Source organism: Oreochromis aureus, linkage group 23 (assembly GCF_013358895.1).
Source record: "Oreochromis aureus strain Israel breed Guangdong linkage group 23, ZZ_aureus, whole genome shotgun sequence".
Lineage (NCBI taxonomy): Eukaryota > Metazoa > Chordata > Actinopteri > Cichliformes > Cichlidae > Oreochromis > Oreochromis aureus.
The window spans coordinates 28,373,162-28,378,906 of NC_052963.1; positions in this window are offsets into that span (position 1 = coordinate 28,373,162).

Sequence of the window (5,745 nt, forward strand, 5' to 3'; positions counted from 1 at the left end):
GGAATATTTAATATATCAGTCTACTCTTCATTCTATCAGAAACAGTTTTCACAGCTCGTACATTTTCTTTTTACACATATATGTAAGCATTGAGCCAAATTTAGTAATGCCAACAATATTTGTCTCTTATATATAATACACCTATATATACACTGTCAAAGATACTTGTCTTTGAGTGAAGATTTAAGGTGATAGGAAATAAAAATAACTGCAACTTGAATCTTTACTGAAGCTCAGTATTTGACACAGAGTTCATTCACATGAATTTCACTCACGTGTGCTGTACCAGTGTACCTGCACATGTGATGTGACAATAAAAGTGATTTGATTTGAGAGTTCAAACTCGCTGCTGTAATAACTAATAATGATTAATATAATAACTATAATATTGGCCATATCATATTTACACTGACTTTAGTTTCATGAACAACATTAACTAATTGTTATTTACTAGCTAATCCTAAATGACTGTTCAGTACAGATATGAAGCCCAACAATCATGTTTTACAGTCCTGTGGTCTCAGCCTCAGATACTTATTAAATCACACAAAGCTCGTGTAGAAATAAAAACTACGTGACCCTTCCTGTAAAGAGCATCAGTGTTGTGGCTCCAGTCCAGTTTATTATTCAGGTGAACACCCAGGTACCTATAAGAGTCCACTATCTCAATGTCAACTCCCTGGATGTTCACCGGTGTCGGTGTGGTGAGTCTGCGTCTCCGGAAATCCACCACCAACTCCTTGGTTTTCCCGGCGTTGATCAGCAGGTGGTTCTGCTGACACCAGTCTACAAAGTCCAGAGTCCACTGTCTGTACTCTGAGTCGTCCTCACCTGTGATGAGGCCAACTATGGCAGAGTCGTCAGAGAACTTCTGTAGGTGGCAGCGTGGGGAGTCGATGGAGAAGTCTGCAGTGTAGAGGGTGAAGAGAAACGGTGCCAGCACAGTTCCCTGTGGGGCCCCCGTACTACAGACCAGTGTATCAGAGACACAGCCCTGTGTCCTCATATACTGTGTGTGTCCTGTGAGGTAGTCCAGTATCCACTGGGACATGTGGTGGTCCACTCCCGATAGCTCCAGCTTGTCTCTCAGAAGTCGTGGCTGGATGGTGTTAAAAGCACTGGAGAAATCAAAGAACATGATCCTCACAGTGCTTCCAGGCTTCTCCAAGTGAGTCAGAGCTCGGTGCAGGAGGTAGATGATGGCGTCCTCCACCCCAATGCCAGGCTGGTAAGCAAACTGTAGTGGATCCAATGAAGACCTCACCAGGGGGCGCAGATGGTTTAGAACCAACCTCTCGAGGGTCTTCATCAGATGTGATGTTAGGGCTACCGGCCTGTAGCTGCTGAGGTCCTTGGGATGGGAGGTCTTTGGTACCGGTACCACACAGGATGTCTTCCACAGCTGTGGTACTTTCCCCAGTGACAGGCTCAGGTTGAACAGATATCCTAGGATGCCCCACAGTTCATCTGCGCAGCACCTCAGGAGCCTGGAGTTGATGCCATCTGGACCTGCAGCCTTCCGCACCTTGATCTTGCGAAGCTCGTTCCTTACTTGAAGTGCTGAGATAGAAAGAGTGGATTTTGGAGGAGGGGGGTGTATGTTGGAGTCCATAGAAGCCGAGGGTGGGTGTAATGACTGGGAGCTGGGAGGTGTGAAGCTGAGAGGTGTGAAGTCCTGAGATGAAGGACAGGCAGTCCCTGAAGATGAAGGAGATTGCAGCAGGGGGACGATGCTGTGGGAGGGTGGGTGGTTGATCAAACCTATTAAAATATTTATTTAGGTCATTCACCCACCCCAAGTCTCCTGCAGCCTGGGGGATTGGTTTTTGTCCTGAGATTGTCTTCAGGCTGTTCCAAACCCCTCTGATGTTGTCCTGTTGCAGCTGCTCTTCCATCTTCCTCCTGTAGTTTTCCTTTCCTTGCCTTATCTTCCATTTCAGCTTCTTCTGGACAACTCTCAGCTCCTGTTTGTCTCCAGATCTAAAGACTCTCTTCTTCTCCTTGAGGACAGCCTTAATTTCTGGATTTATCCATGGCTTGTTGTTAGAAAAACACCGTACCTTTTTGATGGGTACGGTGTTGTCCACACAGAAGTTCATGTAATCCGTAATGCAGTCTGTGATGCTGTTGAGGTCATCCTCCAGGGGGCTGCAGAGGTTGTCCCAGAGGTTACACAGCCACATGGCTAATAGCAATAGCCGCGATAGCCACTAGCATGTCATCGTTAGTGGCTTAAACTCACAATATTCTTGTTCACAACAAATTAACTCACCCAGATGAATCCGAGCAGTAACAAACTCCTTTCTGGTTAACAACAATTTCCAGCTAGTTTATTTCCACCGTACAATTCGACAGAATAAAAGCAACCACACTTTCCACTTGGAAAAACCGGACTTTTTCTTCCTCTCCCTTTTTCCTGATATCCGTAGCTGCTACTCAGTGAATGGCAGGAGGCGGTACTTCCCCCTGTATATCTCCAAAAAGTTGATTCTGTTCATCTGGACGTAGCGTTTTGTGGGAGAAATGTTTCGTCACTCATCCAAGTGACTTCTTCAGTCTCAGCTGACTGCAAGTTTCCCCAATCTTATAAACAGTACATTTGCATAATGACTGAAACCAGCCCACTGAAGGAACAATGGGCTGGGAGGTCAGTTCCTTAATCTTAATCATGCAAATTCTCATGACCATTGATCAACAACCACCGACCAAAACCCACTGATCAAAGCCCAATGGCCATGAGTACCATTCACAGAGAGTTGGGGAATATTGGTCCAGGTCTGCTTTGCCCCTGAAAATAACACAACTGAGACATTTTCATTATTATCATCAGTGCTTAAACGACCCGTTTCTCTCTCTCTGGTCAGAAATACCAATTATGTCATGTATTCACATTGATAGTGTAAGCGTGTTCTTCATTGCGTTTACGTGTTCATGTCAATTCAGTGTAAGCTGCTCCTTAATTGCATGTGTATATTATAATCAGGTTTAATTCATGGATCTTTTCACTGAGTTCTGGATTCAAACTGTCTCACTTCTGATTCTTCCAAAAATGATTTCACATGTACCACTTTGTGTATGTGTGTTTCTATTTCTATTAATATAATTGTCAGTTATTTCTGTCTTTATTTTACCTTTTCTTTTTGTTTACCTCTTTGTTGTAATGTGGTGGACATCTCTAAACCATCATGAGTTCAGCCTTCAATTTCAATCCAATTATATCCTGTATTCTCGCACTCGAACTCGTCCAGGCTTCACCTCCCATCGGTCCTCGTCCCTTTTTTCACAGTGTCCTTGTGTGGCCTTCAAATCTCCAACCAACACAGTCTGTTTCTTCACTGTTTTGATCTTTTCAGTATTCTTCTTTTAAGTTAAGTTCCAGCCCGGCAAAATATCATGTTCAGTGCCTTCGAATCAGTGCCCCCCAGTCATGTCACATCTGTTCTTTACCAGCCTCCAGTTTCCCCGTGCATGTTTTCATCACGTGGTTTCTTTCATTCTGCTTCTGGAGTCGTCAGTCAGTCATATTTTTTATTTGCACTGTCTTTTGCCTGCTGTTAATTCTTCAAGTCCACCATGTTCTGTCGGTCTTCATCATGAGATTAACTGTCCTTTGAGCTTCTTCTCAGGGTCGAGGACAAAGTGGGAGGTCAAGCTATAAAATTTTAGCCAAAAAGTGGCCTGTTTTCCCAATTGTTACTCTATCCTTTTTGTCGCAGTACTCAAGGTTCCAGGTTGAGAGAAATCCACCTGTATTAATTCAATTCAATTCAATTCAATTTTATTTATATAGCACCAAATCACAACAAAAGTCGCCTCAAGGCGCTTTATATTGTACAGTAGATCGCACAATAATAAATACACTAAAGTACACTAAAGCATGGAATTAATATCATTTTCATTACTTTTCTTAAAACATTCATTCGCTTCATCCACCTAGAGTTTAACTCGTCTGTGTGTCTCTCTGTCTGCTTCCTTAACACAGTCAGCTCCTTTTATGGGCATGTAGTTCCTGTTACACACACAATTTCCTGTCACAGACACACCACAGGCACACATATTTCCTGTTTCTGCAGACTAATCAAACTCTTTTAGTTTTTTCTTTGTATTTATAATCTACAGATCCTCTTTAATTCTACTAAATCTTGATCTAAAAACAATACACCCTTGTTTCACGCACACTTTTAAATATTCTAAGCTCTTTGGTCATTAACGCAATGCTTTCATAATCGTCTCACACACACTGCCTTTTCTCTCAAACTTCCACTTTTTCACTCACTCTACTATCAACCTTCGTAGTGTTATTATTAACTATTTACTATTTGGTACAAATCACACAGAGTCACTCAAATCAAATACTGACAGCATTCACACAGTTAAAATCACTCAAAACACGCTCTCCTAGGAGTATTTGAGACATGCTTTTCATAATCAGAAAGAGCAAGTCAAAGAAAAACAACTGAAACCTCTAGTCAATTTTCACAGCACACGCATAACTGGAAAAAATAAAACACACCAGCATTTATTGCTCAAGAGAGGTTACTACTGAAAGATATATAGTGGTCTTAGGTACTGTACAATGCACTCAATATATATCAAAACTCAGTCACGGATTACACATTCACAGCAATCAATTCAAACTCTACTTATACTCTCGTAATGAGCAAAGCCCAGTATCTTAGTTACAGGCATTTAGCAATATTTGCAAACAACAGTTCTAAAGCTCAATCACACTCTGAACCGAAAGCAACAATCTCTATGCGCGTCACCGCTGCTTCCTCATTTGCATTCACTCACACACCGTCTAAAAATAGAAGTCACCAGGCAGTGCACTATTGACCCAGAGACTCCTTTCACACCAAGATCTCTTATTTTATATTACACAGACGTCTTATAATTACAACTGCACAGATTTTAGGCCTTTTACCATCTACACAATTTCGACAAATTTAATAATAACCGCCCAGCGGACAAACTCCCTCAGTTTTTTGCGATCAATTCACCAGTCTCCGTACCGCACGGTGGCCCGATTTCTAGTGCCCTAACATAATTTAAAAGCGTCAACCAACCCAAACTTTACCTGAAGCTCTATTTTTGGCATTTCACAGCCAAGGCTTTCTCCGAAGTTTTAAGTTAAGGTTACACGCCCGAAGTCCAACTTCTGCCGGCCAAAAAAAGCGCAACCTACTGTCCCAGACAGTAAAAGTGATCCAATCACTTAGCGTATTCTGGGATGCCCCGTACCCCACAGGTCGCCAAACTGGACTAACCCTCTTCGCCGAGAGGTCAAGGCCGAGCGTCCTACGGCCAGGAGGGAGCGTCACCTCCGAGCTCTGCGCTTCCTAGGACTACCCCAGTCCCATCCTAAAATAATTTAATTACTTTCGAATAGCAATCAACACTTCAGAAAAAGTGCACAATTGCACCACATGACCAATTTGGGACTTAAACCCACAAAGTAACCAATTCCCTATTTCCTACGTGAGCCTCAAACTCACTTTCACTGTTTTCCTTTTCCTGTATTCTCTTTAACTCAGTACTGTCACTTATAAACTTCCATTTATCATTCCTTCAACCATAATTCTCATGAGACCTTCACCAAAATCAAGACAGACATTTACCGCCAATTTTTAGACATTTAATTTTATCATCCAATTCAGCACACTTCGGATAAGATCAACAGGCATGTGCCTACCTCTTTGTTAAAGGCGCCTGTCCACTCAGTTTCGTTGCCGGACCATGACTGCC